The sequence below is a fragment of the Ctenocephalides felis genome, unplaced genomic scaffold, assembly GCF_003426905.1.
Source record: "Ctenocephalides felis isolate EL2017-DRISC unplaced genomic scaffold, ASM342690v1 CF-g0.4_SCAFFOLD_01492, whole genome shotgun sequence".
Classification (NCBI taxonomy): Eukaryota; Metazoa; Arthropoda; class Insecta; order Siphonaptera; family Pulicidae; genus Ctenocephalides; species Ctenocephalides felis.
Genome location: NW_020537646.1, coordinates 21,540,149 through 21,567,011, shown reverse-complemented (window position 1 = coordinate 21,567,011; position 26,863 = coordinate 21,540,149). Strand labels below are relative to the sequence as shown.

General features: G+C 27.7%; 1 pseudogene; it reads right to left on the bottom strand.

The window, feature by feature from the left end:
* Nucleotides 1-488: 488 nt before the first annotated feature.
* LOC113371017 lies at nucleotides 489-26,776 on the bottom strand (annotated as a pseudogene).
* Nucleotides 26,777-26,863: the final 87 nt, after the last annotated feature.

Genomic DNA, 26,863 nt, shown 5'->3' with positions numbered 1-26,863 from the left:
AAAATTATATATAATATTCAATCATTAAAGTTATGGTCTACGATTGCGTTTATAGACGGTAAGGTGGCATAAAAAGTTTAAAAATCAATGTATTAGTATGAGAAATAACATTGAAAAAAATCGAAATAACAAATTTAGACCGCCTAACACTCTAAAACGCCTAAAAATCATGGTCTGGAAAAACATAAAGAAAAAAAAACTTTGAATCAAAATCCACATAAAAAGAAAAGAATTCAAAACAGTCTATTATTGGGAATGTGCACAGTAATTAAAGGCACATATTTAAATTACATTTAAAGCATACTTATGAATTCTATATTAATTAGTTATACTGCGAGTATAGAGAATCAAATCTTAAGTCTATCAAAAAATCTTTAAAATTTTCAGATATATCACATATAACGTTTCAATATATGCATAGTACATTTTGACGTGTATCGTACAATCACGATTAATTATGAATACTATTGTAATGCTGAAGAAGTTGGTCACCCGTTTTCATTCAACCAGACGCTAAAATTTGTTATAATTATAAAAACATTACGCTTAAAGTATTACTGTAATTAGTGAAAACATCGGTTTAAGACCGTATATTTATACACAGTGGTATAACGATAAGTTAAAAATGGCCCTAAATATTTAGAGCCAACGACCTATATGCTTCATCAACATGGACCTGATAAGTTCTAACCCTGCATTAATTTATAAAGCTTTGATATTACCCAACAGCATTCAGATCATCGTTTCCAAAGAACTTGTATGGACTTTGTTTTCAGCCGTTTTCCTAGCAATTGCCATAAGTTGTTCCGCTTCTTGTCGACCACTTTGATCCACCATGGATCGGAAAATTCCATCTTTGACATTTAACAATTCTATAGGAGAAGCAAACTCTGCAGCCTGGCCGGCATCCATAACCAACACCCGATCAGAATCCATGACGGTGTGAAGACGATGAGCGACCGTGAGAACTGTACATTCGGCGAAACGTGAACGAATCGTCCTTTGGATTAATATATCAGTTCTACAAAAAAAAACAATTCCAAGTATTACTTAAATAGTACATCAACAACAATAATCAATAGTGCATACATAATGGTAAACTTACTGAGGGTCAACATTGGCCGTCGCTTCGTCCAGTACTAAGATCTTATTCTCTCTTAGAATAGCCCTGGCTAAGCATAGAAGTTGCCTTTGTCCGACACTGAAATTAGACCCGCCTGCCATAACTGGAGCTTGAAGACCCAAAGCACTTGCACCCAATTCTCCTAGTTCAACCTCATGCAGTGCAGTCCATACGGCGGCATCCGAATATTCTTCAAATGGATCAAGATTTCTAAAAAATATAAATTAGCTCAAATTATTACTAAATCATATATCAACAGCAATAATATATAATATATTATTGAACATAATAAAATTTATTGAAACTCCGTCAGGACTTTTTTTATAGAACAAATTTGCAAAACTTTTAATCATTGAATTTTTTTTCAAATTCAAAACTACCTTCGCAATGTTCCAGAAAATAGTACAGGATCTTGTGGAATGATGGACACTTTCGATCTTAGTTTATTCAAAGAAATTGTAGCCGTATCGATGCCATCGATTGTTATAGATCCTTCAACTCGGGCTAAACGGAATATTGCCGCAATCAAGGACGATTTGCCAGCGCCTGTTCTTCCAACTATACCAATCTAAAACAGAAAACAAAATTATTTAGTTAAATGAATATATATTTATATTAAGATAATACTAATTTAAAACCAGTGATAATCAATGACAATTTCAAAAACCAGTGAAATTTTATTTTTATTTTTCTACCTTTTCCTTTTCGTTGATCTCTATATCCAAGTGTTTCAAAACTGGTTCCTCTCCTTCCACATAAGTTAAAGTCATGTCTTCAAACTTAATTGTACCTTTCTCTGGCCATAATTTAGGCACTTCTCTAGGAACTTTCGGTTCTGTTTCTGGCGGTAATGATTTGTATTCAAGAACACGTTCCACTGCCATCATTTGGTTAGCAACTTCTGCACTTTGCCGGATACCCCATTGCATCATTCCGGTGAGGGCCATCGCCTGAGTGATGGCCAAACCGACTTGGTCGCCCAATCGTTCTGGTAAACAGAAATATAATATTTATTTTATTCATATTTTTTAGTTTTTAAAATAAATTTTAGTCATTTAAGAGAAACAAATATGAAAAATAACTAATATAAAATAATAAATCTAAAGATACATTAATATTATGATCATCCATTAAAACTATTACATACCTTGTCCTGCAATTAGAAAACTGAAAGTGACAGCAAATATAAATAGCAAGCACATCAGATCTAAGCTGAAACCAAAAGCAGTGCTAGTTGCAATGAACATGTACCATGCACCACTGTGGCGATCTTGATGTGAATCGAATTCACTCGTTAATTCACTTGGGCTCCAAACGCCCTCACAGTCGACAAGCCAGCTAACGATGCTGCAAGGTGAGAATATGCTGGACTTCGGGCTTAAAAAATAAAATATTCTGATTTGAACACAAATTCAAAATTCAAAAACAATATAGCTTATTACAGTTTCATAAGTAAGCTATAAATAAATAAATTCGATTAATGTTATCTGTAATTACAATACGTACTTATTCCTTCAAGACGTTTAATATTTTTGATGTTTTTAAGTAAATTCTTCTCACAAATATGAAAACTATTCCAAGAACGCCGACAGCTATCAAAAATAATGGATTTACAGTTGCCGTTAATATTAAAGCGCCAACTATAGTCAGTATGATCTGAAAAGAATAGAATTAAATAAAATATACGATTTTTTTCAGCAAAGCTATGAATATACAAAATGTACCTGTGATGAATCAAGCAAGGCTTTAGGTAAAAATTCATCAATAGCGCCCATGTCTTTTGAAAATCTATTCATAATCCGTCCTGAAGGGTTTGTATCAAAAAATCGCATAGTTGTCTGCAAAAAATTAAATTATTAATATTTATTTTATTCTATTAATATATAAATTCAGATAATCTGATTAGTTATACTTGTAAAATTCCTTTGAACATAGAATCATGTAATCTTTGAGAAGCCCGTACACATACAGTGTAGAAAAATATAGAACTGCAAATAATAAGAAAATACAGAAAATTAAACTAATCCAAAAATAATTGAATCATAATATAATCTTTTCTACGAACCGGTAATAGCTATTATAAATAGTGAAGCAACTAATCCTCCATGAATATACATGCAAGTTTCTGTGCTAAGTAAGTTTTCAGTATTACTTGATGTTTGGTTTGTTGGTAAGTCATTAAAATCACTTGAATTTATTGTGGCAGAAGAGTTATAGAAATGACGGAGTTCTTCTTGTGCAGTCCTGAAAATACAACAGTCATTATATAAGCTTTTAAATTAAAATAAAATCAACAAATTCGAGAGACTTTGAATCGAACTTACAAAAGAACGATAACAGACTTTCCAAGTATCATTTAATAGTTCACTAAATAAACAATAAAAAAATAATAATATTTAAGTGTTATATATTTTTGTTGAATGATAATCATTAAAATTCATTAAGGGTTATTATTATTATTATTATTCATTATAAAATTACCAGTATGAAACCCAATAATCAGCGGCACTAGCGGCAACTTGCGCTAACAAAAACAAGGCAAACATAGGCATCAACAGGATCGAGTTAGCACCAGCCTTGAAATATTGTGCTAGCAGAGATCCTTGAACCGTGCCTTTCGAAGATTTTTCAGCAACAGCTTGCGGACCTTCGTCGACATCCTCCTCTTGCTCTGAATCTGATTCATGAGTCGCAATAGAAGAAACTGACATTTTGCTCTAAAATAAATATTTGCGTTATTGGTATAATATCGTTCGATTACTTACTTAACTTAAGAAATTACTTACTCTTGCTGATGTTTTTGATAACCTTCTTGTATATGGATCGGGAGACTCTACATTTCTTGTTGACTGATTAATTTGGCTATATCTATTCCACTTCTTGATAAATCTTCGGGCGTTCCTTGCGCTTCAACTGTTCCCTGAAATAAATTTAAATATTTCAGTAATTGTCAAATGCTGTGATTGATATAAATAATTTCAAATTTTTACAGTTGGCATTTTGAACTATTGTTAATAGTTAATAAAAAAGTTAATAAAATTACCCACATTATTCATTACGATGATCCAATCAGCTCCATTCAAATAATGTACTTGATGAGTGACAAGAATCCTAGTACATCCTTTTAATTGTCCTTTGGGTCCGATACATCTATCAAACAAATGCCGTCCGACATGTGCGTCAACAGCGGAGAGCGGGTCGTCCAGCAAGTAAAGGTCTGCACGGCGATAAACGGCTCGAGCTAAACTAACACGGGCGCGCTGACCTCCTGATAGAGATGCACCGCGTTCACCCACTAAAGAAATAATATTTGTTAAAATTAATTTTTAAGATGTAAATGAAGAATTGGTTAGATTCAAATGAATCTATCTTTTGAATTTATCTTTCAAACTAACAAACTTGTAAGATTATGTTCTCACTCGCTTGCTTCTAGTGTAGAAATTCAAAAAATCTTTTTTAAAATTCATTTTTTTTTTTTTCATATTTTCGAAGTTTAACTATCTAAGAATATGGGTACGAGAACGTTTTTGAAAATTTGAATTATTTTCAGAGATATAAGCATTTTACTGGCTCGGTCTCCATACTGGTTTGGCTTCACGCAAAACCTTAAATGCGTTTTTCTCAGAACAGACTTTTTCAGTACTTGACACGATTTCTCGAGTTTTAATAGACCGATTCACTTGAAATGTTCAGAGAGTCTTGTTTATAGACCTATCTATAGCCCGAACTAGGATTATCCCCAAATTCCAATTTTAACTATTTTTAAAAAAATCGAGAAACTCAAAAAAACAGTAAAAAAACACTTTTTTTCCCAACAGTCGCCAATTTGTAAAAAAAATCCTTTTACTCATCGCTAGTTCGGGCGATTGCGACATCATTGGAGGTTAATAATCTTTTTATTTTTTGCATTTCCGATGGCTAGGAGGGCTGAAATCATGTCAAGACTGAGGTGCTAATTTTGTGAGACCACCCACTTCATCAGCTGCCAGTTTTTACAATTTTCAACTTTTTTATTTTTTTAATTTTTGTTTTGTATTTTAATAATATTAATAAACAAGTGGTAAACAAATGGATAGTAACAACATTCATTGCTTTCTTTCACTACACTTTAAAAATGACCTAAAATTCATCGCTCCACTCTAAAATACCCCCTAACCAGAATATTTCTGGTTCCGGAAGGGCCTAGTATTGCGAGAAATATTCCGACGATTTTATCGCGAGACCTCCCATATGAATTAAAAGTTCTATTATAAGACATTCTATACAATGCAAAGAGATAAATTCTTTGTGGATACATTAATCGTTATTATTATTACCTTCGATTGCGATAAAAACTAAAGAGTATCTATAAATATTTTGTAAAACGTAAGTAGAAAAGTAAATTCTAATACAACTGATTAAACTAAAACTTGCTTTATATAATTTCTCAATTCATAATATTCACTATTTTAGTATTCGAAAAGAATAGGACAGTAGTAACTGATAGTAATTACTCAATTATGAAGGTGATAATAATCTCCGACCATATCTATGTACTGGTCAGAAAGAAAAAGCAAAACACAGCAATAACAATCAGCAACAGACGCTAAGACGTTTCATGGTGCGTTAACATACTCCATTGCAAAACTAAAATACATTGTCAAGCTCATGCATCACAGCACGCCTAATAAAACGTAATACAAATAGTGCTAACCGATAGTTTGATCGCCGTTCGGTAGTTGCGTGAAATCTCTTTGCAGCGCACAGCAACGTATCACATCGTTATAGCGCGATTTATCGTACGCCTGTCCGAATAGAATATTCTGCCTGACACTACTCGCAAATACCCAAGGCTCTTGACAGGCATAAGATACGCTTCCTAACACCTCGATGTCGCCTTTCGCCACGGGTAGCTCGCCAAGGATCAGTTGTAGGAGAGAACTCTAAAAACAATATCAAATTAACACAGTTTGTTGTAATGATATATGAGAAAATTACATAAGATTTACTACCTTGCCGGCGCCTACGCTGCCAATGACTCCAATCAATTTCCTTTTGGAATGGTTAAAGTCAAGGAATTTAATGTGGGCTCATTTATTATGTCGTTTGTCCAACTGGCACATATATTTGATAGGATTACAACATTCTCGTTTACGAAATCTGATGAAATTCTTCGGCTGAATTTAGCTGAAAAATGATCAAATAAGTTTAGCATTCATATTTTTCTATTTCACGATTCCATTTGTTTTAAATATTTAAAACGCATTATTCATTTGACTTTGTGAGCTTTAATAAAATCAGAAATGAGGAAATAGTATAAAATAAACTAAAAAATCATAAAAATAAGTTAATGTCTCCCAATGCTATAGCAGATATTTTATTATGGTATAGGTAGTCAACTCATATAAATCTTTATAAATCTGAATCTTTTATAAAATATTTATAAATCTTAATCTTGCTTCCGACTTTTGAAGATCTTATAATTATTACTGACTCTATAAAATTACCTTATTCTTAATGTTCATGTTTATAATATCGGCATTGGCATTATTTTTTTTTCTTTATTCGAGCATCTTTCTGCTGCTATTTTTTCTTTGAGTAATTCGTCTATAGATTTACGACTCTGAAATTCTTCGTAAATCCAAAAGCGTTGCAATCTATTTATGGCTACCCAAGCTTCGGCTAATTCTGCTATGCCTCTCACAAACATTTGAGACATGGTTTGAGCCAGGATATTAAAATAAGATGACACAACAAATACCTAAAATAAAATCGAATAGTGTTAATAACTTAATAAGGTACTAACGACGCCTAAACGGTGTTCCTCACCTTCGCCGCCGTAAGTTCACCGTTCATTAGTGCGATCGCCAGCATCGTGCAGAACAAAGCCATTCTCGTTGTGAATAGCATAAAAGTCATGTAAAGTCCTCGCACGTATGAATTTTTACGAACTACCTTAAGCTCGAGTCTTCTCGCTAATGCGACAAGATGCGTGTAAGGAATCTCCCAGGCGTACATTTTAATTACCTAATTAATAAGATGACATCGATTTCATGTCAATTATTTTAAATTGCAAAATATAAATTCGATAATTACATTATTATGAAACATGCCTGTACGCCAGATATAACCTCGTCCATAAGCCGAACGCGTTCATCTGTTTTGAGTGCAGTCTGCAGTCGAAATATCGATGAAAGCTTTCCTGTATACGCTAAAATTATTAATAATTATTTATTTACATTAAAAACTTGTGTAAGAGCATTGTATACAAAGTGGATTTGGTACTAACATTGTATTGGAACAACTAGAAAGACAACTAGAATTCCGAAGATACCAGGCAGACCAATTTCATTCCATAGTAAATATGTCACTACTAAGCCCATCAATGGTGAAGACCACATATAGTGGATCAAAATAGATACTAAGTCAAACCTGCTAACATCATTTGATAAAAGATTTACAACTTTGCCTGGAGCGGTATCTCCTAATGATATTCGCGATAAGCGAAGAGCCTACAAGTATTAGGATATAATTAAAATAATAACATATAATAATATTGTCATAAGTGGTAATAATAAAACCTTTCGATAAATAATACTGCAAACAGCCACTCGAACTTTCATCCCTAAATGGAAACCTCCAAAAATATATTGGTTGATAGTAATTACGCTTAATGCGTTCAAAATGACGATTCCACCCGCACACATCAATGCCTCTTCTTTCATGTTTTCTGCAAACATAATGCATAATTATAAACAATTGAATTGCAACATTTAAATTAAATAATATGTTATTTATTATACAAGTATATGTGCAGAATCTATACACTTGCGCATGTTAATAAATTGTTATCAATTAAAAACATTCACAACCGCAATTAATTAAGAAATCAAACACCATAAATTCAAGACAGATGTAAGCTAGACACATAAAATAAAGATAAATAAACTTACCACTTCCATTTCTAAAAGTTTGTAATAATCTCCCAAGAAGCAAGGGCTGCCCAAGCCTAATAACGACTTCATTTAAAATTTGTATAAAACCCAATCTCGAAATTTCCCACCAAAATGTTCGAGCGATGGCTCGTATCAGTCTTGTTTTTGATTTTATTTGAGATTTTCTGGAAGCCCATTGTCTTGAAAATAGAAAAATAAAATAAATAACCATAGCAAATAAAAATAAGATTAATAATTAATTTTATAAAATTACATTTTGAATTAGATCAAATTCAATGGTGTTAAAAATGTAATGATAATAAGTTGATAAAGCAATACAGATAATTTATATTAAAACGCAGTCAAAAATTGAATATATATTAGTATTTATTTATTTATTTACGTAACGCCCATGGCAAGGTATAAAAACCTAAGATCAGGATTATAAGTATTATTTAATTAGCAATTGGAAGATTAAGGGAATCTTCATTCTCACATGAGTTTAGTTAGATATGATATTATTATCTGTTGTATGTTAATTCTTTCGCAGAAATAATTTAATGAATCGATTTGAACACAAAATATTTTATTGCTAGACACTACCAGAATAACGTATGTGTACGTCTACGTGCAATGTATAATTAACTCGTATCGAGCGAGTTATAAAATACAAACATATACTTAGGTATGCCTGCAATGACATATAGCTCTATAAACTGAAATTTAATTTATTTTAATCGAAAGAGATTTATTTAAATGTGTAGTATTGTAAATTATACGCAAGTAAATCATTCAACACAAAATGCGTTGATAACCTTTCAAACAAAAGTGCAATGTAATAAATTTTATGCTGCCAGAGATATTTGTATCACACAAAAGACAATATAATTTTAATTATTTAATGCAATGTTGCATGTGCCCTACATTTATATGATGAAAATATAAGTTTTTGTTTACAGTTTATTCAATTACAATTTTAAGCATTTGCTATCATACGATAACGAGTTGCAAACTTAAAAAAAATCATTTACTCTACCAAAACAATAATTACATAATTTATTTTTTCAAAAATTTGCACTGGGTATATGCATCGTGGAAAACATAATATGTATTTTTTCATATTTTAATTATTGCAATATTTGCGAATCTATATATCACTCATATGATGGAAATATTTATGAGATTTTCAGCATGTGCTATCATATGATAACGAGTTGAAGTACTTTATAAATATTTTAAAAAAATGTATTCAGTACAAACAAAATTTACTATTTCTTCAAAGATTTAATGTTAGCATTATATGAACTAAAGAAAAAAAACTTTCAACATTTTAATTATTTATTGCAATATTTGCTCTATATATCACTTTATATGATGAACTTTTGTTTACAATTTTTCTATTTACAATTACATCATTTTCTACGAATTGTAATAAATTATAGATGTTTCAGAGAAAAAATATTCATTTTACCTCTGCTATAAGCAGCACATAGATTATTTTTCAAAGATTTTTTGTCTGATGTATTTGTATCACAAAAAAGATGATAAGAATTTTTAAACATTTTAATTAATTAGAGCAATATTTGCGAATGCTCTATATATCACTCATATTATGGAAATATGAATTTTTATTATATTATATGGTATCATATGATACCGAAATGAAATACATTACAAATACATCAAAAAAGTCATTTACTATAACACTGTTTTTACTGCATAGTAAATACAACAATGTTCAAAGATTTTCCCTACATATTTATTATTACTGCTGTAAAACTATGTCAGCATTATTAATAAATTTAACAATACTTGAAAATAGTAAAAATGAAAATTTATAAAGTTATATTCTCAACAAATAATGATTGTAATTGTAAGAATGTATGTATTTATCTATAACACTAAAGAAAAATATCTCTATGTATCATTTTCAAATTCTCATAGAAAAAAAATCACTTCATTGAAAAATATTCATAGAAATAACTCCTGAATCGATAGCATAAATGATTACAGCACATGTTTCATAGGTGTGTTATTAACTCATTACCTTTTCATTGTATTGCTGTTTACGCAAGATGTTAATGATAAACACAAAACTTAAATAGTCATCATGATGAAATATATTACAGATTTATTTATAAGTAACTGAGAAAATAAAATGACTAATCATATCTAGACAATGGGATTCACATCCATTTTACTAACATACTTTATGAATTATGATTAAATATTTACAAAATCATAATTTGAATCTAGTTTTATTCTGCAAGATTATATATGAAATGAATTGAGAGAATAAAATGACATTGCTATCCACGGGATGTTTATATTAGGTAAACAATGCAGTTTTGTAAAGCAGCATATAATTTGCTAGAACATCATACACAGGAAATCCTGTTCATGGATGAAAAATCAACTAATAGATAGACATATACAAAACATAGGTAATAATAAATTTAATCAACTAATAATCAGAAATTTATAACTTTACGAAGTTATATTTTTGCCTGAAAATCCCACTTGCTAATTTTAAGTTTTCTCGACTTTTTTTGTATATGTAATAATTATGGTCCGAAAGTTTTTATCAAAATTAATAAGCTTTCAATTTATGCATCAAAATATTTTTGTATTAATTAATTAATGTGAATGCTGTGATTTGATTCAGATACATTTTGCTCATTAAGATGTACCACATAATTTATCTAGGTATTATTTTTATATAGTTATAAATGTAATGATAAGTTAACAATGTCATCTATATGCAGTTCTATTTAACTCAATCGGATTACAAAAAGTTTAAGCGGCTTATAAACGTATATTCAGATTATGTTCATTCCTCTAAGTAGGTTTAGTAATGCAAAAGTAATAGAGATAAATCCAACTTTAAACATCGGCTATAACCTTTTAAACACGGGTTTTGTTAAAGTTTTGATCACATGTATTAAAAATAATTATGTGTTTTACGTATTATTCGTGTCTCTTGAATATAATTCTATTGTAGAACCGGCATTGGTTATTAAGTAATTATTGTTGCTTCATGACATAAAAATTATATTGCCAAGGAATACTTATTCAACATTTAAAGGCACGCAAGCCAATCTTCGCTGCAATCACACAATATATTGTCCAATCAGCATAATAATAATAATATTGATAGAGTGGTCGCTGAAGGTAAATACTCAATTCATTCATAAATAATATTTGAATTATTTCACGCCCAAAAACTATTTTCATGCTATTTCAAACTATGTCATGCTATTTATATTTGCATTGAGTAAGACTGATAATCTGTAAATATTTATATTCCTTACCCCTAAGCGGAAAGAGTTGTTCACCCCTAACATTTTTGTTTATTTTTTCTATTTCATTTTTTATAGCTCTAAATTATCAATTCTACCCCACATTTGGAATGACCTGTTTTGAATTTGATAGAAAACAAGTATTTCACTCAGAATTTCAAAAATTAAATTTCATAGATCAATTTTAATTAATCATTATATTATATCATTAACATTCTCGCAGAAAATGAAAATTTAGCATTTTATTACCGTATTGTTTGAATCTTATTTAATAGTGACACGAGTAAACTATAAACCACTGTCATATTTTTTGCTCGTTATATCCCTATATATCATGGTTAACCAAATCGATAAATCAAATGTCATTTGAAAGGTATTAAATATCTCTACAAATGCAAAATAATAATATATGGTTACTTAGATCATTCGTTAGAATATTTAATAGTAAATTTATTGCTTGTGAAAGACACTGAGCTGATTTAATAATTTCTCTGACTATGATTGTAGATTCTTAGATATCCCTCAGAATGTAATATAATTACACAACTATGTTAAAAAATATGATAAATTAATAATGGTAATAATTCGAATACTCAGAATGTTTAACAAAAAAGTCAATAAAGGCAATATTTATGTCAAACAATAAAAGTGAATGTAAATTAGACAGAAAATAAATATTTCCAAAAAGCACTGCCCAGTAGTGAATTCACAAAGTTTAAAATATACTTTCCTAAAACAATAGCTGAAGTAAAAATAAAAACCATAAAAATATCGTAAAATATTTTACAAAATTTATGTTCACCAAATCGCATGCCATAATGCACCTAACAGCTTCATTTAGAGAGAACCTTTCATCATATATAAGGATTTAATCTGTAATTTATCGCAAGAATCTTTAAAAATCTAATAATTCAATAACTCTGACTGTTTAGAAACTCGTAGGTTATGAAAATATCAATGAAGCACTTAAACAGTTTTTAAGCGAATTAAAATATGTGAGATATGATGTGATTAGTAGTTGAAAAAAAGTATATATATACATATAAAGTTCAGGAATGAATTGACTTGTAAAAATACTTAAAAATATACCTTTTAAACACTTCAAATAAATTAGCAACAAATAACTATCATATTAAAGTAATAAAAATATCGTAAAATATTTTACAAAATTTATGTTCAAATCGCATGCCATAATAGCTTTATCTAGAGAGAACCTTTCTAAATTTATCTCAAGAATCTTTAAAAGTCCAATAATTTAATTACGCTGACAGTTCAAATAGTCGTAGGTTTTAAAAAATCTATGCAGCACTTCAACTGCTTGCGAATTAAAATATGTGAAATATGACCATATATAATTAGTAATAGGAGGAATGTTCAGGAATAAAATGACAAAGTTTCAACTAAATTGCCAATAAATAATTAAGAGATTAAATAAACTATATGTGATAAAATATCGTAAAATATTTTACAAAATTTATGTTCACTAAATTGCTTATCATAATGTACTCTCATAAAGCTTTATTTCGAAGGAATCTTTCATCATATACAAGGATTTAATATGTAATTTATTACATGCACTTCACAAGAATGAGTTCTTCGGAAAGAAGCGATGAAAATCTTAACACCTTCGCATTTGATAGTACCTAGAAATATGTTCTGTTGGATTTTTGCATGTAGACGCACGAAAGCCTCAGACACGCATAGATAAAAGCAAGTTCGCGCGACACTTACCTTGTATTAGCATCTATGCGACGGCTGGTGAATATTTTAGAATAACTTTAATTAGAAAATCAAAATGCGAAATTATTTTGTTTTAAATATTAGTCATTTAAATTAATATTTAATAGTACAAAACTACGTATAATCAATTTTTATACTTGCTTTCACTTATATGTTTGTAAGTCTAATTAGAATCAAAATTAAAGATGCGACTTCGAGCATTAGAAATATAGAATGCGGAGTTTTCATCATATGCGGAGTACCGCAGGGCAGTGTGCTAAGCCCAGTAAACTTACACACTTTTACCATACAAAACAATAAAAATGGCAATACTAGTTAAATAGAAAATTTTTGTTAAAATTGAATTATATTTTTAAAACTGGTGACACTTGAAATAGTAATGTCAAGTTTTGTTCAACATATTATACATAAAATAATTATATAAAATTATACCGCCCAAACTAATAAAAATTTCAATACCAGTTAATTAGTTTAATATATTTTTAATGAATCCTTGCCATTAAATTAAAAATATGAAACACTAATGATGTGAATTTGGTAGCCTGTGTAAATTCTAAGTTTCTATATTGAGAATAAATATTTTGTTAATATTGAAGCCAATTTTCAAAATTAGTATTGGTATTGACCTATTCAGGATTTCGATTAATAATATTAACATTTTACCAAATTTGGCTAGCTAATTTCTGTATGATAAGTTGTTATAATTGAGCTCAATTTTCAAAATTGGTGTCGATGAAATAGTATAAAACAAACACATAAACATTTCACCAGCCAAAACATAAAAAATGCAATTATAGAAAACTAGTTTAGTCTCACAAAGTACAAAATATTAAATATTTATTTCCAAATTGAGTAAATATACACTCAAACATCTGTCTATATGTTGTTAAATCCCAGCAATGAAACCGCAGTTAACCAAATGCTTCTCAGCACTAAACTCGCATCAAGTTATATACGTGATATTTTAAACGTTCTTTTTATATTACATATATTTATTTTATTAAATGATTTTAACGTTCTGACATTCTAATATAATTTTACTGCTCAATTTTTTAGATATCAGATATAAACTCTCATCTCATCTTAAACGAAACTAATAATAAAATAAAGAATTTGAATAATAATCAGCACTTGATAAAATCAGTTCAGAAAATTCTTATGTGTACTGATTTTCTAGAAATAATAATAATTTTATTGAGTAATAAATTCACAAAAAAATTAATTATTAAAACTAACCTTATATAGGTATTAATATAAGTTCTTGAAAAATATTTACTTTAAACATTGCACTTTTAATGTCAAAAATACATAATTTAAAAATAATTTCGTCAAATCTTATTTTTTATTTTTATAAAAGTTATCAGCAAAACAACGTTGTTCAAAAATTTAATTCAAATTATTGATATTTTTAAAAATATTCAAAAACAAAAAAGTTTATTAAAAAAACAGTTACCTGTTTAATTTAGTTTAAAGAAAAAATGAGAAAATGCAGTACACAATTATTTTAAGAAGCATATGCAAAATTTAAAAACATCCTTTTACATCTTACAAAGTATGTTCAAGAATGACTACATTGCTATCTATTGTAAAATAAAATGAACTAAAAAAGTACTCCATTAAAATGCTCGTACGGAGTTCAATGTTTGTGAAACACTGCTTAGAGATTATCTTTGAAAAATCCTACAATTTTTATCACACAAATCAGGATTTCACGTAGAAGTTCTATAAATAATTTACATTTTACAACACTTACGTGCAAAAGACTAAGCAATGAAGCGATTTAAAAACAGTATCTTACAAAGTAACAGAATTAGAAGTCTGGCGATTTATATAAGCTGTATCTTTTCATAGTTAGTGTTTTATAGCACAGTAATTATGAGTATTTTCTATATTTGGAATGCTATTAATGTCACATGAGAGGTCGTTCACTTAAACCTGTAACGAATATACACGCGAATCATACAACAACCAAACCGAAGATATATACACAATGGATCTGGGTGTAATTCAAAATGTGATCGAATATTTTTGCTTTTATTCTCTGAATATATTATAAACTAAAATTGTTGGGTATGACTGACACTTATCTGAATGGATTTAAAAATAAAAAAAATATTGCAAAAGATACACATGTCACTATGCTATAATACATCTTTTAAGCGATCATAACTTAGAACTTAACAGTCCTACAAGCTGTTACAGTAGCCTTTTCCAAATGGTTGGGGTGCCTCTATTTGATAATTTTATTATTACAATTTCTGAACTTATAATATGTTTATTGATGCAGCAATGCCCCGAAAGGCTGTTTTCACTTGAAAATATATTGCTCTCTATATAAACACTGACTTGCTACTACTTGACTTCAGGCAGTATCGAACTTCTGATTAAAAACCCATAGCTCTAATTACTAATCCGTTGGGCAGCCCATAAAAAAAACATAAGTATATTGAGAGCTCAACAGTAAAATTCAATATTTAACTCGATGTTTAAATATTATAATTTAATGCTGTCACTACGTGCACTAAAAAAATGTTTAAAAAAATCAAAAATTGTACCTACACATTTATAAAATAAATATTTTCTATCTTTACTACTATCTTTTTTATATTTATGTTTAGTTTTTCTTTTTTACTAATCAAAACTATGACTTTCATTTTTCTGACGTTTTGATTCAAAGATTCAAATTACAAAAAAAAAATTATTTCCTCGTATCTTATTTACCTAATACCTAATATAATAATCACATAAGAAAATTAACTGAACCAATTCGCCAAATGTATTAATTCAATTATTTCAAGAAAGAATATTTTATATAATGAAGTAAAATATATAATGAACTGCCAATCGATATTAAGAATACCAAGACGACAATAATTTCAAAAGCATAAAGAAATATTATAAAGAAATTGAAGATTGAATAGATGTTTTAATTTTAATAAATATTATATTGTTGTATAACAAAATAGACAAATGATATGTATATATAAAATATGAAAATTGATTCATAATCTCTGATACCAGACACCCCTGTCTGACTGAGATATGAAAATAATATATAAATAAAAAAAAACATTTAAATATAAACTTTTTCTGGAATTAAATTTTTAGCGCTTATAGGGATAGTAAATTCCCTTCATTAATTAGTAAATTAATTTTATCATTCCTGTTTAATTTAATCACCTCCATAAGGCTTAACATAAACTTCATAATTTACTATAAACATAACGATTATAGTCATTATATTTAATTAAAAAATAACAAAATTATAATAATAAGAGAAACGACCGTGGTGAAGATTGTAATTAATAAAGTATTCACACAGTCTCTGAATGAATATCTTAAAATTTAGTTCATATAATAATTAAAACAATATTATTAAAATACAAATACAAAAATTAACTATTGTAAAGTCTGAAGATAAATAATAAATAGGCATTATTTATAAAAAATAATTCAATATGAAGCTTACGGTCGCTATGTGTTTAATACTGTGGGATAATATAACATAATTATAAATATTATAAATACACAAGTATACATGTATAATTATATCCAGATATGATGTTTTCAAAAGATTCTCTATTATTAAAAAAATGAGATGATTTCTTATTCGAAATGTGACCTCATTAAATATATCTTTAAAACCTGCTAGATTAACATTAAGCTAATGTAGATAGAGATTATTACCAATTTTTCAAAAAAATCCATAAACATTTTTCAGAAATATACAATTATTTAGTGCTTAAGTGTGAGTTAGTACAGCTGTGAGATTATCTTTGAAATCCGTGTTATTAAGCATTGTATTCCAAATCAGATTTGGGTGCTCTATTTAAAAACCTCTAAATCCTTCTATGCCATTAAAGAAATAGTTTTTGTCCTACTAAAAAGGGTACCCCTAATAACAGGTATCATTTGAAACATCCCAAAGAACTGTCAGATATTATAAAAAATTTGACACTTGACATCGTTTCTTAATTATCTCGAGATATCAGGATCTGACCATGGAATGCGGTCCTAATGTAAATATTGTGGTAAATTTTTTTGAATCATTGGATATAATTGCTGTGATATATATCACTTTGAAAGAGTAATCATTTGAAAATATTTTTTTGAAGGTATTGGTAATTGTATACTCCGGTGTGTAGAAAAAGGTATATACATTTAGGAATACATTCCAAAAAATATATTTTAAAGAATTGTAGAACTATTATTATTACTTGTCATGCATTAATTTTCAACACGTCAAAATATATAATCAAATTTTATTATTCGTCTCTCAAATAAATTATGTGTTACTATTTAATTATTGCAGACTGTCCGTCCATATCATAAAGATATATCAAAAATATGAAAGAAAATTGATTTTTTTTATTGATTCTATTTGTTATCTAGTTTTCATGTATTAAACACTACTTCATTGTCAGAATAGTGAGCTTAGAAATACGATTTTTATTAGAGAAATCCTAATTAATTGACTAACCATTCTTTTATTAAATATATTTGGCCTCCGACTTCTATCATTTTTTGTTAATTAATTTATTTTAATTCTGTTCTATGTAATATTGTTCTCCACTACTCTATAACATATACTCTATACATAGTTATATAATTTTGGCATATTTTATGAGCATAGTAAAGTTGTTACAATAATTTTACGAATCCCCATTTTATTTCCTAAGATAATGCAATTTCACTTAATTAATAAACAAGTTATCAATTAATGTATTTTAATTATAGAGTGTATAAAATCATTAATATGTAACTTAATGCTTCAATTTAATTAGTTTATCTGAAAATTACGTAACTTAAAACTAATTAGTAATTAGTGAAATATGAGATCATCAATGCAAACAATTTATTTTCTATCGACTTTGTGTAGGTATATCGCTAATATTAATATATAAAATAAATTAAATAAATAAATTTTCTTAATTTTGTGACACTTTAGTTTATGAGTTCTAAATATTATTTAATTTTATATAAAATAATACAGATGATAAAACTGGTTTTTATTTTCTTCTTGCTCCAATTTTCATAGACGTTTCACAGAAAATAATCACATAAAAATATGATTCTACTCAAAGAAGTTTTTAAACTTTTTAATTTATGGCTTTTAATTAATATCAATAGTAAGATCTAAATAATAAATTAGATAAAGCGATTGAAATTAATTTATATTTCATATTATAAGAGCTTGTTATAGCAGTTTTTTTAGCAGCAGCATTTAGTATATAAAAACAAGAAAGATCAGACTGAATTATTTATTTATATTTATGCCTCTTGAAGTTATATTCCAATATATTTATAAATGTACTGAAATAGCTCTTTAAAGTGGAATAAACAACCCACGATTCAAAAAATATATTCAAACAATGTTATACTAACAAGAGCTTTTTTATTAAACATCATCAGACATAATTCTTTATATAAGAAAAATTTATAAATAGTTTCATTATTTTCTTGTTAGCACAAGTGCTTATATAAACAGAAAAGTTTTTACGGCTCATATGATAATATCGTAATCGAAAGTGCATTAAAGTTAATGGATCCAAATGCATCTTTAAATAGCTAGCTCAAGAAATTTGAATAAGGAAGTTGTGTTCATTAAGGACAATTTAAAAACCATCATATGGAATAATAATCATTTGCATATTATAAATTATATATAAAACGTTTTACAAATAGTATTACTAAAAGGCGCGGTTAAATGTCGATAGTAGATACCGATGACAAATTGAAAGATAAATTCTAGTATAAATATTAGAGTGGAACCAAGTAATGTGATCTCATTCCAAATTTATCGAAGTTGCTCATAAAAAATGAGAAAATGCGCAACTATTAAAAAATAGAAACAAAAAAAGGAATATTCTACTAGAAACTTAATGCAGAAAGTACTTTCATATGAAACTATTATATACAAACTATGGGCTAAAGAGGAAAAACTATAACATTTTAAGCAATCAATTCTGTTATTATTTTCAAAATAAAATGTATAATTAACGCGAATAAGAAAACTTTATACAGTTTCGAGGCAACCAACTAAATTAATAGATAGTAGATCATGTATTAGATTGCATCGATCAATTAATCCTAATGTCTTCTACAGTCTGCCAAATATATATTTATAAATAAACATACGCCCAACCGACTATTAGTATGTCTATAAATATCTAATTTAACTTTTCTAGTATTTGTGCTGACAAGTGACTTTATTAAAAATATTACCATCCCAGCATTAAATACATGTATTGAAAGTCATGTTTTTTTCATATTTCATACACCGTTAATTGATGTTTTCTCTATTAATATTTGTAGTAAAATATAAGTCAAACCCGTACAACTACTATACTATAATCTGCGCATATTAATTAAATATACTTGAATAAACAACTTGACGTCACACCAATTATATCGACAGATACAACTTTTCTTAATTAATTTTCATAAAAATTATATGTGGAAAGTGAAGTAAAAACTAGTAATTATTGAAATCATTTTAAAAGATATGTGGATATTGACAGTCCCTGATTACAGTCGATAAGTGGATTCGGATGCAATAATTGTTTTGAAAGTCACTAGGATCCTAATTATATATATATTCCTATAATATTTCCTCTCCTGATTATATTACTATAACAGAAAGATTATTTTAAAATATTATATGGAAGGAAATAATTAAAATTTATATAACAAACATATTAAAAAATTATTTTATTTAACTTTGTCAAATTAAATTTTTATTAGTCTAGAAAAGATACAATAGACAAAGAACGCATATGTAGGTCTTCATTTATTCTTGAATTAAAATTTTTAACAACAGAGCAGATATCCGGACATAATATTCTCGAGTACTTCTTTAGATAGAGATATACTTTGAACTCTTTTAGTACGGAAACCCTAGCCCTAATCAACAAGGAGTCACATTATTCTAAAATTATACCACTTGAAAAATGATCTTGTTTTATTTTTACTTGTTACTTTTGAACATGAACTTATTTTTAATGAATACTAATTATCGTTATGAATACTAATATGTATTAACGGCTTTGCATACGACTTGTAATTAATTTTAAAAGAAAACCATTATTTCCTCTTTGACTAAGATGAATTAATAGCAGTCTTGAAAAGCTTAATGATAAAAATAATGTCATATTTTACGATCCGATGGAGTTTCTAAGATTTTTATTTGTATCGTTATATTGTAAAATCACCAGTAATAACTATCTCACGGCGCTTCAAACAAATTCGCCTCGAGCTACGCCTTGATCTCATACGCGTAATACATATTAAGTGGATAGCGTTTAGTTTGAAATAAATTACTCTACGAAACATATTTACTCCTTTTTTATTCCATCTAAATATCCAATCTTATGCTCCATTTAAGATCAATTACTCATAAGCAAAGCCATTAGATGTAAACAACAAAAATGCGAATTAATTATCTCGAAGACTTCATCAAGATGTAGAATTTTCAATTCAATTCAATTATTTATCCTTATAAAAATAACATAACTAAAGAATAGAAGTTGCTTCATAATTCTTCTGACAATAGAATGCGCAAATAGAAAGTATATAGTACCAAATCTCTCTGTAAAATTTAATATATTCAAAGTACGATTGCAAGAACCTACGAAACTACGATTGCAAGAGCCATCAAAATGCAAGCCGCCAAAAATAATATAAATTTGCAAATTTAATTCATAGGTCTGCTAAAATCTTATTTTCCGTTATAGCTGTTTTTCTTTCAAACAGAAATTGTGATTTAATATTTTAAAATACAAACCGATGACTACCAAAATCTTGTTAAAAAAATAAAAAAGGAATTATTAATAACTCTATTATTACTCTATTTTGTAGTAAAAATTATATCTACAACATACATTAACAATTGTTTCATGAACTTTTCAATCGATAATTAAATAGTTTACTTTTGCAAAAGATACTTTATCAGATTTATCAGAGCCAAATAAATAATAGGACATCATCTGTGACATTCAGAATATTTGTATTAGATTTTATTTTTGTTAGCTGAAATTACAAGTTTTAAATAACAAACGCAGCCGCCGCTTGGCAATAAAATACGTGTTATTTGCGAGTTATGTTCGCGAGTGGAAAGGGTTAAATGGATAGCTTGGAAATTTTGGTCAAATACCTAAATGTAAAAGGACAAATATACTAAATAGAGATTTTTACCAACGATGTCCTATTATTTATTTGGCTCCAATATACCTGACAATGTATCTTGAAACTGCAGAATAATTATATCTCAAGTCAGATCTTTGACAACATATGGCCTAGTATTAGGTTTGCAAAAGCTTTTCAACCCTCTAGCACCAATTAAAAATGATGGATGATGAAGCCAAAAGATTCTGTTTTAAATGCACCTTAAATAAAACATTTGTTTGTTGTGGGATAGGTATAATCAATATTTTAATTACAGTTTTCACATAGCAAGATTTATGTTGTTTTCCAGAATAGTTATGAAAGAAGACCATGTCAAAAAGCATATTTTGATATATGCGTACAAAATATATAGATATGGAATGAGTTTTTCTTTGAATGGAATTTCCTAATATCGAAATTATAAGTTTATTGAATTGACAAATAACTGTTAATTACGTTTATATTGCTTACCAAAGAAATGTGCTAATGACTCCATATGCGTATAATTAACTAATTAATCATTTTTAACTTCCCGTAGGGTAATTAACTTCCCGTAGGGTAAGTTATAGTAATCGCAAAAAAATCGAAAATGAAAATTTTTGCATTTCTCGACGTTTCAAAGGTTTCTGAATATTTTGGCATACCTTAGAAAAAATGGATGTATGTGTGTGTGTGTGTGTGTGTGTGTGTGTGTGCGTGTGTGTATGTATGTGCGGATACAAATTTTCGTCGACGATTTCGGGAACACCGATCAACCGATTTGAATAATTCAAAAAACATTCGATTTGTATTGATAAGGAGACGTGCTGATTAGTTTTTGGCAAAGTCAGGTCTAGCCGTTCCGAAGATACGGGGCAAAAAGTGCCGAAAACGGTAACTCAGTTTTTAAGAGAACGGAGCGTCCGATTTTAATAATTCAAAAAACATTTTACTTGTATTGACAAGGTGAAAAACTGATCAAATTTTCATAAAGGCAGGTCTAGCGGTTTCGGAGATCTAATGAAAAAAGTAAAAAAAAATGACATTTGGCGGTCAAAAATGATCATTAGACATATGCACATCAAATTATCAGATATTTTATAGAGATTTTAACAAGAACTATAATTTTGGTTTACATTCCTATGGGTTCCGTACCAATGTTTACGCGTTAGACGTCGACGCGGCGCATACGCGGTTTGATATTTCGTCTTTATGCAGTTAAAGCAGTACGATTGCTTTAAAAAAAGTTTAGATCTTTCAAAATATATCAAAATAAAGAAAAAATTTTTTTTCAAAAAAAAAAAATTTAAAAAAAAAAAATTAAAAAAATTTTTTTTCCAAAAAAAAGTAATTTTTTGTTTAATTGTTTGTCAAAAATCTTATTTTTTCGAAGTAAATTTTTTTCAAAAATGTTAATCGTTTTTAAAAAAATAATTTTTGGTACGGGAAGTTCCAGCAATTTGCCTTAAGGCACGATGCCTTAATTGCCTTAAGACAGAATTCCACTTACAGCTAGTTACTAAAAAAACATTAAGAGGGAAAAAGCTTTTCCACAGTTTTAAATGAAATTTATAGTCTTAACCAAGCAAAACTAGTATTTTTGGCTTTGCTAATATTTTGGAGAGCATTTTACATATAAGTAATAATTTATCTGAACAAAAAGGAACAACAATCAAAAGTATCTAAATATAAGTAATGATCATTCATATCTACGATATGCTTCGCAAAATTTTTTAAGTTTTGTTCTGGGAACACTTAGCGAGTTTACATCCATTTTTATAACTCTTCTGGTGTACATGAACAGAATAAAATCTGACAGAATTTATGCACGTATGTTTTAGTAAATATATTCTGATAAAGAAATATTAAAAAGGACATACATATTAATAATATAGATCCACAAAATAAAAAAGTGGTCTGTATTGGGTGTGCGGCATGCGTTTTCGAATGTATTTTTTACCACTAAACACGAATCTAAAGTCAAAATTGGGGGTTCAACTGTAAAAACAGAGAATGATACGAAAAAATGAGAAAATCTACAGTCTTTAAATTTATCTACATAATTAGAACCTCATAATTTTGCCGTTTTCTAGCCTATTTCTTCTTAAATGACTTCCAGCATTAATTTGCAAACATATTTTCAGATAAATGCAAATATGTTTGCAGATTCTCTAGGAACAAGGGGTACTAAATATGTTTGCAAATTACTGTTAAAAGTTGCAAAATGGTACTCAACAGAGATAATAAAGCGAGATAAAAACGAGAAATCAAAAATAGACAATTATAAGATATTATTTCTAATGCAGAAAAATTTCTAGATTGCACATTTTATCGTTTTTCCTGTTTTTCTCCGTTTTTTGCAGCTTAACCCTCAATTTTAGAATTTTTCTTTAGATTCTTTCTTTAGATTCGTGTTCAGTGGTAAAAAATACACTGGAAAACATATGTCACGCAACCAATACAGTCAATTTTTAAAAATTTTGTTGACTTGTGTAATTTAAAAGCTTTTTAGGGAAGGTCCATCATAGGGAAAAATTGCAAAACAAATTGTGTTTAAACATGGTAATAAAATAATATATACCAAGAATAAATCACCCACACCACACTGTATGATGAGTACGAGGTAATCTATAGTACCTCGATTACCTGAAGAACGGTTTCGGAACACTGTCATAAAAAATTAGATCTTTCTTTCTGTCACGATCCTATGACGCATATTTTGGTCATCGGTTTTTCCGTCACAACTTTGAAAGCACCGTGTTTTATCGGAAATAAAAGTAAAAGAATCATTAATAACAAAATTCGTAAAAGTATAGCAAAGGCACGTACTCCTCCAAAAGGAATGCTGTACGAAGCGCGTACAGCAAAGTTGTCCCTTCAAGAGTCGCCGCATAAATTATTAGGAGAGTACAACTATTTAATTAATAGAAGAATCCATAGAACAGAATATATATACAATCTCGCTTAATTAGATACTGAGCCTTAAGTGTTGAAATTTATATTGGATGGTATAGATAATAAATCTCAATATTTAGTTATTTTTATAAGATAAATATTTCTCAGAACTTGGACTCCTTGATACTTGAGATGACATTTGAGATGTCCAAACATAAAATCTCCTTTATGATTAAAAGTAAACAAAACGTCGATCAAATCATTCGCTTTTTCGGCACTTTATTTAAAGAAAACAATAAATGTTCTTTATAATTGAACATAATGACAATATTATTTAACCTTATGGAGATCTCTATATATAATTTAGTATTGCCAGTTTTACAGTTGTATTTTTTGGAAATATTTAATTCAGATTTATGATTTTATCGCTTGCATTATACTACTGCAGAAAATTCTTTAATAATTAGTAAAGTCTCTTATTTATTATTGTACGTTAAAAAAATAAATGTTCTTTATAATTGAACATAATGACAATATTATTTAACCTTATAAAGATCCCAATATATAATTTAGTATTGCCAGTTTTACAGTTGGATTTTTTGGAAATATTTAATTCAGAATTATGATTTTATCGCTTGCATTCTACTACTGCAAAAAATTCTTCAATAATTAATAAAGTCTTTTACTCATTGTATCGGGATTTTATTTTTTAAACAATTTGTGAGATAACTTTATTTAGTTTTACTCACTGTATTATATCTTTATTAGTTATTTTATAAATTTTATATTTTCATTATATTATTGTTATATTGTATAGAAGAAAATTCTTTAGTAATTAATAAAGTCTTTTACTCATTGTATCGGGATTTTGTTTTTTTAAATAATCTGTGAGACAAATTTATTTAGTTTTACTCATTGCATTATATTTTTATTAGTTATTTTATAAATTTTATATTTTTATTATATTATTTGTATAGAAAAAAAATCTTTAATAATTAATAAAGTTTTTTACTCATTGTATTGAGATTTTGTTTTTTTAAATGATTTGTGAGATAACTTTATTTAGTTTTACTCATTGTATTATATTTTTATTAGTTATTTTATAAATTTTATATTTTTATTATATTATTGTTATATTGTATAGAAGAAAATTCTTTAGTAATTAATAAAGTCTTTTACTCATTGTATCGAGATTTTGTTTTATTAAATGATTCGTGAGATAACTTTATTTAGCTTTACTCATTGTATTATATTTTTATTAGTTATTTTATAAATTTTATATTTTTATTATATTATTTGTATAGAAAAAAAATCTTTAATAATTAATAAAGTTTTTTACTCATTGTATCGAGATTTTGTTTTTTTAAATGATTTGTGAGATAACTTTATTTAGTTTTACTCATTGTATTATATTTTTATTAGTTATTTTATAAATTTTATATTTTTATTATATTATTGTTATACTGTATAGAAGAAAATTCTTTAGTAATTAATATTAAATATTAATAAAGTCTTTTACTCATTGTATCGGGATTTTGTTTTTTGAAATAATTTGTGAGATAACTTTATTTAGTTTTACTCACTGTATTATATTTTTATTAGTTATTTTATAAATTTTATATTTTTATTATATTATTGTTATATTGTATAGAAGAGTCAAATGAAACTCGAAAAAAATCAAAGTTTATTAAAACAAACTCAAGCATAATTTCGTTTTATTATGTAATTTATCTAATATTAATGTACTTTATTTCAAATTTTTATTATTTTATTTTTGTATTGTATTTTGTAGTTGTCCATTGAATGAGAGTCAAATTGGAACTCGAAATGTATTAAAATTCAAAAAAAAATTAAAATTATATATAATTTGTTATATATACTAAAATTATACATAAATATGTTTTTATTTATTAGATCTCATCCCAGATAAATTCGCACTACTTCGAAATTTAAATTTAAATATGTATATATTTGAAAAATTGTCTGGGTAGACATAAGAATATGAATATGATAATGACTTTGATTAAGGCAAAGACACAAAGTTAAAAAATAATAATTAATATTTAATTCAAACTATAAATATTAGTGTATCATAAAAAAATTACTTGTCTAATCTATCTCCTAATGACTGTGAAGCATCCTCTTTCAAAGGCCTAAACAAATCATCTTCATCCAACACTTTTCGGTATCCTTTCCTGAATAAAGCAATAGTCCACCAAAATGTGTATATGGAAAATATATTTGCCCTCTCTCGAGGGTTTTCAGACATATTCTGCTTCGATTTTTCCATTTTCCAGTGTGCTTTTAATGACACTTATATAGTAAAATTATTTCGAACAGATTCAGTTCAATAAAACCACGTCACATTATACGAGTTATGCAAAGTCATGGTAATTGATAATTTAACATCACATACAGGCGAATGATAAATCAATATTTTGTTTGACAACTATAAAAATATAGAGGAGAATTATCGGTTTTCGCACCGGCAATATGTTTTTCTAAACAAACAGAAGACCACGTGTTGGGTAGACACTAGAATATATTTGTCACTCAAAAACTCAATGTCATTGGTAAGCATAACTTAGAATTATGTGTTGCAGCACTATTAATTATTATATAAAGCACAAATTCGTAGAATTAATAAAAAAATAATTTCTATCCTAAACAAGTTTTGTTATTAAACAGTTTAATTACGGAAAACCATAGACCTTTCGCAGCATGCGTGCCAGACGCACTGTTTTGGATAT